We start from the raw sequence: 9,440 nt of genomic DNA on the forward strand, positions 1-9,440 counted from the left end.
TTGCTAAACATCCAATGCACAGACAGTCCCACAACAAAGAATTATGCAGTCTGAAATATCATTTGTGCTAAGATACAGCAACCCAGCCGGGCGCGGTGGCTCACGCCTGTAATTCCAGTACGCTGGGAGGCCGAGGCGGGCGGATCATGAGGTGAGGAGATCGCGACCATCCTGGCTAACACGGTGAAATCCCGTCTCTACTAAAAATACAAAAAATTAGCCGGGTGTGTGGTGGGAGCCTGTAATCCCAGCTGCTCGGGAGGCTGAGGCGGAAGAATGGCGTGAACCCGGAAGGCGGAGGAGTTTGCAGTGAGCTGAGATAGCGCCACTGCACTCCAGCCTGGGTGACAGAGCGAGACTCCGTCTCAAAAAAAAAAAGATACAGCAACTAATACATGTAGTTTTTGAAATCTGTATCCCTCATTTTGCATGATACCATGTTGACTGAAATTTGGAATTGGTGAATAGTGAGGAAATAATTTCAATATATATTAGATTCAGTTAACATCGTACCAAGCAAGATGAGGACTGCCTTTATTTATTTGTCAGTTGAAACTCAACTATCCATGATGTTATAGCAGGAAAGGAAAGGTATTTTTAGAAATAGATCTTCTCTTCAGCCTGCTCTTTCCAGGGCAGATTATTTCAAGTTAGGATGCTTAGCACTAACTGGACATTTTATATTCTTCTAAAACCTATCTCTTCCTCACTTTCTTTTTCTGTTAATGAAACTACCATTATTTTTTCTCTTTCTTCTCTTTAAGCCCTCCAGTAAATTGCCAAACTCTGGTTCTATTCCTACCGTATTTACATTCATTTCCTCCTTCTTATTCTCAGTACCCCATCTCTAATTCACAGACTACGACAATTGCTTCCTTTTGCCTCTCACAGGCTACAACAATTGCTTCATAATGAGACACAGAATCTTGGCCATGTAATCCATTTTAAGCATATGTCATACATAAAACCTTTTTATTGATAAATTACTTTTCTTAAAGCACAACTCGGATTATGTAAATTCTTTGCCCCAAAATCTCTACTACTTCCTATTGTCTGCTGAATAATCTGACCCCAATGTACTCTAGTTTCATTTCTCAACACTCCTCTCCATGACTAATGCTCCCCTGAGCAGAATTACTACACTTCATTGTGTGATTACGCCCTGCTCTTCCGCATCTCTGAGCCTTTGTTCACACTGTCCACTCAGCTAGAAACCTCCTCCCTGACTCATCTTGTTACCTATCTTTCCAGGTTTAATGTTACCTTTTCTCCCAGGTCTTCCCTGGAACTTCCAGGGCAGGAATTTTTTTTTTTTTTTTTTTTTTTTTTTGAGACGGAGTCTCTGTCGCCCAGGCTGGAGTGCAGTGGCATGATCTCGGCTCACTGCAAGCTCCGCCTTCCGCGTTCACGCCATTCTCCTCCCTCAGTCTCCCGAGAAGCTGGGACTACAGGCACGCGCCACCGGGCCCGGGTATTTTTTTATATTTTTAGTAGAGACGGGGCTTCACGGTGTTAGCCAGGGTGGTCTCTATCTCCTGACCTTGTGATCCGCCAGCCTCTGCCTCCCAAAGGGGCTTTTTTTTTTTAATAGCCCACTTACGGTAATAATTTCCAAAAGCTGGTTCACAAACAAACCATCAGGGACAAACTTTTCTCCTGTCCATGATGAAATGAAGAACAATGTAGGTGAACGTTTTATAAAGGAATATTTATTTAGTTTAAATTTTATTCTGATGTTATGCCCAGCCTTTTATTATTAAAATATCCTCTCTTTTTAAATATTGTTTAAAAAAAAAAAAAAAAAAACTTTACTTGGCAAAAATAAAAGCTGATAACCACATGTTTGTTATTTCAGTTGTTGAGAGAAATTTCACTGGTCTTTGAAATCCAAGAGTCCTATATCACATTTTACCCAGGATTAGTAAGTGGTCAACTTTTGGTTTCGTGGTTTTTTATTTTTATTTTTTCCAAGTCTCTTTCACTTACAGATTTGAGGCAGCTATTATTACTCTATGAGGTTATTTACAAAAGGACTGTTTAAACTGTAGAGCAGACAGATGTTTGCATTGTGTAGTCTCTTGCATTTGATGGTGAACTGCAGTGGACACTGTGATGCATCACCCAGATCCTCCTTCCAGGAGGACTTGTTTACTCCATGCTGGAAGGGCTGTTGGCAGAAGCCATCAGCTGCCAGCCTTTTCAGGATTGCTCCAATTGCAGAGAACCACCTCAGTCAAGGTCATGCCCCTTTCTTGGCAGCTCATACCCAATGACTAATTCACACAATGTCAGGAATAGTCTGAAGGGTCATTCTAACCCCAGAGGTTTTCCTTGGATCAGCAAAACTGTTGCTGAGTCTGCTCCAAATTTAACTTTTCCTTCTGCCTACTCCTGCTTCCTCCTTCCCCTCTCTCTAACAGGTACAAGTCCCATAAACACTCCTATACACAGCCTAACTGCTAAACTCCACCCCAAAGTTAGCTTCCTATGAAACCCAACCTTCTTTATTAACTCATTGAAATCCAAAACTATGCTTTTAATCTTTACACCTTCCCAAGAGCCTTACGTTGTATCTTGAACATGTACTTGACACAATTAGAAAGGTTAATTAAGATAGATCCTCTTGCTTGAACCCATAATTCTACTTAGGAAAAAAAAAGAAGACTAAACCTACATAGGTAACGAACTCGCTTGTGTTTCTCTCCCTGTGACGATATCATAAAAATTCTACTTCAGTATTGGTAGATTCTTATGTTGAATTTATAAGCTGACATGAGAAACACAATTTAAAATATCAAAATAATGTTACCTTTACTTAGAAATGCTCATGGGTCTCTGAAAACAGAAACAGACTCTGGCATACAAAAAGGAAATTATTAAAAGGCTCATACAAATCTTAGGACAGAAACAGGGGCAACGTCATTTGCCCAGAATCATAGCAAAAAAAGGAACCAATGGACAATCTCCTCAGCTAGCTCATCAGAATGAATCAGCTCCTTTTTTGACTCCAAAGTAATTCCTGTTGAAACTCAAAATTCAGGGAGAAATTGTTTGCTTGGCCTGAGTTGTGTCACATGTTCACCTGGTCAAAGATGGCAGGACACTGGACTGACAATACTACCAAGATTACTTGCAACAGGAGATGTACCTCCTCAAATGGCAGCTGAAGTGCTGCCATAAGGGTGGTGCAGATGTACAGTGTACACTGACTGAGAATCGGCCTAACTTATACAAGTCTGTCAGATGTCGTAAGCAAAAAACATCCAGAGACTCTGAGTCTGAGGATGAATCAAGACAATATTGTAGTAGGCATTGCCCAATAAATGTAATCAAAATGCCCTATAGTTGCACTTTTCAGGAGGGCTAAACAAGTGGAAATATCCTAATAAGATAGGTCTTTACCAGATAAACCAGGAAGTACAAAATATAGATACTTCAATTATGTCAACCAAACCTATGTAAATAAAGTGAGGACAGGTTGCTTAAATTATTGAGATCAAATTGTTGGTTTTTATTTTAATAATGGAAATTTGATTGTAAATGTTATTTATTTTTACTGCAGTTATGTAGTACTGTAGTTATGTTTACAGCACCTATGATTCTGGATGGATGAAGTGGCTGCCTAATATGAGATTACTTATTTTCTTATTCTTTTAAAGTTAACCTTAATCTTACATTTTTTAAAAATTAAATGTATTTACACACCTTTGTGATAGGTTTGTCAGATAAAATACAGAATACTCACTTAGATTTGAATTTCAGATAAATAACAAATAATTTTTAGTATAAGTAGTCTCAAAGGTTGCATGGGACATACTTATACTAAAAGTTATTCATTGTTTATTTGAATTGTAAATGTCCTCAGTTGTCCTGCTTTTTATTTCCCCTCTAAATCTGGCAACACTACTTTGTGATGCATACCTGATGTTTTTTATTATCTGGCATTCATTTTCCCTACCACTGGTAACCAAACCTCTCTTTTCCTTTAGAGGACTATCCACTCTACTATTAATATATGTATGTGGGTGGAACTGACCCATCTCTTATAGGTACATGATTCAAGCTGTATCAACCTAACTGCAATGTCATGCCACGGTGATTGGTTCAGTAATGGGGACAGGACTCTGGTCAGGACAATGAGAGCCAGACTTAAGACTTTGCTCTTTGTAGAAAATAAAAGTTTTTTTGTTTATTTGTTTTGTCTTGTTTTGCTTGTTTGTTTTTCCTGAAATTATTGCTAAGCTTGTTGGTGATATGTCCTGGAGCTGCAGGGAGCCAGCACATGGAAAAAGTCTGTCCAAAATAGTGACTTCATAGAATAAAGCTGAAAGATGAAGAATAAAAGACTGAGACTTACTGATGTCATTGAGCCCTGGATCCAGCTAAGCCTGAAGAGGTCTATCTTGGACTTATCCACTATTAGAACAGATAGATCCAATTCACAAAAAAATAAAAATAAAAACCCATAAGCCAATGCACTTAAATTGTTACCACCTGAGGCCAAAAGTTTCTTTTAGCAAAGATATTTTGAAGCAATGAGAGGCATATACAATAAAGTTATTAAATAGAAAAATCAGAACCAAATATATGAGGACAAAATAAGCCAATCCTAAAAGTTAACATAATTTAATGTTTTCTAATATATGTGTACTACCTATAGTAAGATTTTAAACATATATAAATAATTTTTTATTTTGATAGTTTAATACTATTTCAATGTGAATTAAATACATAGCTAGCACATCATACCCAAATGTTCTTATAAAAGACATTTGCTAAAGTAAAAACATGATTTGATTAAAATAAGAATATAAATTATTCTTATGGAAGTATAAGGATATGGCAAACATCATGAAGGTATCATGCAAGGGTCCAAAATTTTGAAAGCATTGACATAGTTAATGTGATTGTATATCACGTTTTGCTTTGAGTAACCTAGCAGTCAGGGTTGGGGCAGGAAATGGGGAGAAATATGTTATTTTATAACTATCATCAGAAAAGAAAAATCATGCCAATATTTCTGGAAAACCTATTTATTCTCTGCAGCCAAATTCCAAAACAAATTTCTCATTTAGTACTTACATGAAGACTGTTAACCTTTATTACTTGAGAATATCCTCAGCAATAGTTTTATAATCAAATAAAACCATCAATGTAAAAGGAAATTTTTAATGTTTTCTCTTATAACAATCTTCTATTAAAGTCAACAGTTTTAAAGATATACTTTAGTACAGCTGGTTCTATAAAATTTAAGTTAATATGGCACAACCTTGCAGCCTTTCAGGGATCTAATTTAACGAAAAAATAATAATAATAAGCTTAGGTTACCTAGGGGTTTCAATGAAGAAAATTTAGATTGAAAACTTTCATAAACCCCACATCTCTTACTGGGTTTTGAAAGTAGTTGAATAGCAAACAATTAGCTATCTGAGGTGGCTTTAGAATAGTGGTGCTATATATTGCTAATGGATTCATATGCTTTGAAAATCAAGAGAACAAAAGACAAGTATTATTAATGAGAAAAAGAAAAGGGCTTTTGGTAATTCAAAGAATTCTGTAGCAATTACAATTAGGAACCTTTCATAATAGGTAAGATACCAGCATAATGTCCCTCAGAACACAATGTACATTGTTAGAAATCCAAGTGTAGTAGGCCTTTTCTATTAGGAATTATAGGAATAGGAGTTGGAAAGTGGGAAATCAAGAATAGTTTTTGAAGAAAGAACAAGTAATATAATGGAACGACAGCAAGAGAAAAATGAGAGAAAGATATGAAGTTAGACTTTCTAAAGCATATTTTGGAGAGGAAATTCAAATAGCTTAAGGAAGAGTAAAACAATAATAAATGAAACCTAATCTCACACGAGAGAGTGATAGAACACATCCAGAGAATAAACATATCCAGGGAATAAATGTCCTTGGGGCAATGGTTTCTCTTACTAAGGAAGCAGGAAGAGTATATTGTTTGCTATTTTGGGGTATAAAGTAGTTTCAGTCATAGCCTTGGTTTAATAATATGAAGACTAAGATAAAGAGATGCACTCTGTTGGTAGCAGATTAGTTGAAATGCTGACGACAGAAAGGCAGACTACAAAAGCAGATGCTCCTTTAAGTGTTAATTTCTGATAAAGTAAATATTTAAAAGTTATTTTTTCTTTTATTGCATAAATATTTGCCTTCTACTGGATTAATTTTGAAAATACAAACTATTCATTAGCAGATTTTACTTCTGAAAAGTTTATGAAAACTAAGAAGGGAATTAAGGTCAGATTATTAGAGTAACAGACATTGAAGTCCCTTTCGTACCACATTTCCCATAGAGGTAAGAGATACCTAATATTCTAAAGAGTGAGGATTTCTCTACCTAATTAAAGGTTACATTTTAAACTCTTTACTTGCAAAATCTCTAATGTATAGTTAATTGTATACTATTTTTCTCCTTACCTACACTGACATGAAAACTCTTCCCTAACCCTTCTTAGAAACTTGCTTAGAAAATAAGATTTTCTATACAGAAAACCATCTCTGTTATCATCTTATCATCTTTCTTCACTCTCAGAGTGGCAGTTTATTTTGTTATTTATCGCTGACAGCTTTGTTAACTCAAAAGAGTTAAAATGCAAAACTTCCAGAAATATATTTTCTTTGAGAAACTGACGTTTTTTAATTAAAATTAATACATATTTTGAATGAATAAAATGTCCAACATAAGTTACTCTTAAGTACTTAATGTTGCGTTTTTTTGTAATAGAAATATCTTTAGACAGACTATTTAATTATAATATGTTATTGCTGGGCAATCTGACACTTTGGTTGAACATATTTCCATCATTAAGCATCACTGTCACTTTCAAAAGAAAATTTTGTTTTCTTTGCTTATCAGATTGTTATGGATCAAGGGTGTCCATAAAAAGGAACTAAAACTGGAGTGGAAGCTGGTAGCTGGCAAAAGATCTTCCAATGAAGGTGGGAGAATTTTCAAGACACTTACCTGGCTACAAAGGATGACTTTGGCATTTATATCCAAACAGGTGAGAACAGAGGTCTCAGCCATGATTAAAATAAAATATTTAGCATTGGGAGATCCAAGATTATTTAGCAGAAAAAGAGATAGACAGCTACAAGGAAAGTTTCTTAAAACTCCGAACCATCTTCCCTTTGTCACTCACTGCATTCCTTTCTTTCCTCCCTTCTCCCTACTATATGCTTTAATCATTAGTCAACAAATTCTTACTGAGACCCCCCCCCCCAGACTCTGTGCTAGGCAGTGGAGGATCATCTTAATGAAAAACACACATATACGGGGACATATACTTGTAAATGTCAGGATCCATCTCCTTAGAGTCAAAAGAGGGGACAGATAAGTACAAATAAGTTCAATTCATTTTAAGCTGTGAGGGGATTAGATGCAAGTTGCAATGTGGGCATGGAGGAACAAGGGATAACTCACCTGGGAAATTCAGAGATGGTTTCTCAAGGTGGTAAACACCTGACATAAACATTGAAGGAGGCCAGGCACGATGGCTCACCCATATAATCGCAGCACTGGGAGGCTCAGGTGTGAGGATTGCTTGAGCCTGGGGGTGCAAGACCAGCCTAGGCAACACAATGAGATCCTGTCTCTACAAATAATTAGCCAAGCATGGTGATGCACAGCTGTAGTCCCAGCTACTCAGGAGGCTGAGGTGGGAACATCACCTGAGCCCAAGTAGGTCAAGGCTGCATGAGCCATGATCTTGCCATTGCATTCCAGCCTGGGCATTGGAGTGAACCTCTGTCTCAAAAAACAACAACAAACTAATTAATTGAAGGAAAGCTTGCCTGACAGACAAACTTGGGGAAACAGGAGAGAAGACATTCCAAGGAGAGGGAATAAAGTGTGAGAAAACTGTGGCCTGTTCAGGGAACTACAAGTACTGACAGAGTATAAAGTTTGAGTGAGGGGTTGGAGGTGGGAGGAGCAGCTACAAGAGGATGAGGCTTAAGCTGTTGGAAGGAAGAGACATTAAAGGGCCTTACATGTCATGGTAAGGAACTCAAATCTTATATTACAAACAATGAGGAGCCTCTGAAGAATTTTTAGGAGAGAGAGTAACATGATCAGATTTTCACTTGCATGCTGGCAATCATGTGCTGGATGAATTGTGAGAATAAAACCAGGGAGAGAAGTGAGGTGGTGAAGGATGCTTGATTTAGGGCACAGGCAGAAGAGATGAAAAGGAACAAAAGGCACAAAAACCCTTAACAGATTATCAACAAATGGAATTAAGCAATATTTAAAAAGGGATAATATATCATGATCAACTGGGGTTTTCCCAGCAATGCAAGCCTGTTTCAACATTTAAAAATCAGTGTAATTCCAGGAACAGAAAACCAAACACAGCATATTCTCATTCATAAGTGGGAGTTGAACAATGAGAACATATGGACACAGGGAGGGGAACATCACACACCGGGGCCTGTGGGGGGCAGTGGGGGGGAAGGGGAGGGATAGCATTAGGAGAAATACCTAATGTAGACGACGGGTTGATGGGTGTAGCAAACCACCACGGCACATGTATACCTACGTAACAAACCTGAACATTCTGCACATGTATCCCAGAACTTAAAGTATAATAAAATAAAATAAAATCAGTGTAATTCACTGTATCAACAGACTAAATAGGAGACAAAATATGAGTTTATTTAATATAAACAGAAAAAGCATTTGACAAAATTTATGAGGAACACTTCTCAGGAAGACGGAATAGAAAAGAACTTCCTCAATTTAATAAATGGAATCTAGCATCATATTTAATGATCACAGATCAAAGAAATAGAAAACCGAAAACCATATAGAACATCAAGGATACCAAAATAAGTTTCTGTAAAACGGCCAATAAAGTAATAGTAAAACAAACAAGACAATTGTTTGCTTGCCCTAAAATATTAAGAAAATAGTTTTTAATGCACACAATGTGATTGAATATGCTCCATAATTTTGAAAATTTGGTTTAACACTTTTGACATGGGATCCAAAGGTTTTCTATAAGGTGAGTTTTATCTATACTATATTTTAGTGGCTATTACTGAAAAGGACACTTTACAAAAAAACATGAAGTTACACCCACCTGGGAGAAATACACAAGGGTTTGCTTATTTAAGCACAATACTTATGTTTTTCAATTGTATTCACCTGTTATAAATTTGTTAAAATTTTGCTAGTAATTTTCTTGCAAACTGAGAAGTATTTCATCTCCATATTTTTAGCAAATAAGAAAACACCAAAACTTTTTTACTTGGAAGAATTTTAAACAGGTATAAAGATTGTTTTTAAGCTTAGAAATACGTTTTTACAGGTGACGTATTTTATCATTTTGAACTTTAAAGTCACATAATGATGGACAAGATTCCAAGTGACTGTTTTCAAAACATGCTTTTGACAATGTAAGTTTCTTTTG

Source organism: Rhinopithecus bieti, unplaced genomic scaffold (assembly GCF_001698545.2).
Source record: "Rhinopithecus bieti isolate Rb0 unplaced genomic scaffold, ASM169854v2 scaffold_70890, whole genome shotgun sequence".
In the NCBI taxonomy this organism is placed as follows: Eukaryota; Metazoa; Chordata; class Mammalia; order Primates; family Cercopithecidae; genus Rhinopithecus; species Rhinopithecus bieti.